Source organism: Diadema antillarum, unplaced genomic scaffold (genome assembly GCF_040938485.1).
Source record: "Diadema antillarum isolate AM-2024a unplaced genomic scaffold, OU_Dant_1.0 scf00000122, whole genome shotgun sequence".
NCBI classification, from domain to species: Eukaryota; Metazoa; Echinodermata; class Echinoidea; order Diadematoida; family Diadematidae; genus Diadema; species Diadema antillarum.
In genome coordinates this window covers 550,755-552,217 of record NW_027271011.1, presented here as the reverse complement: position 1 = coordinate 552,217, position 1,463 = coordinate 550,755, and positions in this window count along the sequence as shown.

Genomic DNA, 1,463 nt, shown 5'->3' with positions numbered 1-1,463 from the left:
GTGTCACACACATGTACATATAATTATGTTGAAAAGGCGATTGGGGTGTGTCAGTGACTGAGCTATTATTTTGTACATGGGACAGTGTTGTTATTGATTGCCGAGTTGCACACCAGCGTGCACGCAGTAAACAAGATTTTCATGAGTGCGTTCTATTCCAAAGTAGTGGCTAAATACAGCAGTGGTGATCACTGAACTGTTTGCCGTGCTCGACCATCACAGCTGCAAAGAAAAAAAGATGTGCTTTATTAATGGCTCAGCCTAAGTAGACATGCTGAATCATTGGCTCTGCTGCAGTCCTGTATTGGTCTTTGGGTGCTGTACACAGGTGAAGATCTACATGGGGACACAAAATTGATGACCACAGGCCACATTAGACAGGTGGCCACTGTACACAGGGTCTTTAATATGACTCTTCTTTTGGGCAATATCTTAGTGGCCACATGCAGCAGGTGGCCGCTAAGGCAGGTTTGACTGTATGTGGGACCCCGCAACCTCCTGCTTTAAATAGATGATTATGTTCTCTTTGGTAGTTTATTCATCTGTAGTTGGTTATCATAATGTTCATGTGATAATTCGATGAAGAAACTACTGAAGGCACCTCGACATCAGAGACTCCAACCCCAAGCACCTTCTGATCTGGAGATTCTCCCGCCTGAAACCCCTAGCAAACGGGAGACTCCAACTTGATGTGCGCGAAGTTCCTTGTGGCCAGGGTCCAGCTCTAGGGTTCTAGATGTTATCTCATGCTATTTAAGGCTTATTTTTCAACATACGATGGCACTAAGTAAGAAATCATTTCAAGCGGGAGTTATTAAATCTCAAGTGGGAGAACAGGAGATTTTTCAAAAATGGGCTTTCGGCGGGAGATCTCCCGTCGAAAGCGGGAGAGTTGGAGTCTCTGCGACATCATGGGACTTTGTCATTGACATTGTGCTAATAACCTCAGCAGATTTGGGGGATTTTAAAGCCAAAGACAGGTCTGACATTTCTCTTTTGAAGCAATAATGTGAAAAGAATAAGATCTCTTACAGAATGCATTCGGCATGCATAGTCTTAAGGCACCTTTGGTTTGTCCACAAAGATACAAGCATTCTTGCTTTGTGTGTCTCCTGTCATACAATGTATGTCAAGGTCAGGTTTATGAAGGCAAAATCCAGTTTTAAGAATTGCATCCTGTACATGCTAATTATACGAAGAAGTATCAAGAAGTTGATTTACAGGATTATGTGACAAATGAATGTGTTAATGCTTGTCAGTGATTTGTTTTATGCGTCATGTGCCTGGCAGAAGGGTCCTAGCATGGTAACAGTCTTTAACATTATGCTAAGGCCCTTCTGCCAGGCACACAACAAATTAGTTTGTAGGGTTCAAAGATGGAATTTAGTCCTTTAAAAGTCATAACCATTAATTTGAGGTTAAAATGTGTTGAGCTGGTCAAGGCTGAGTAGATTCTAGAACGG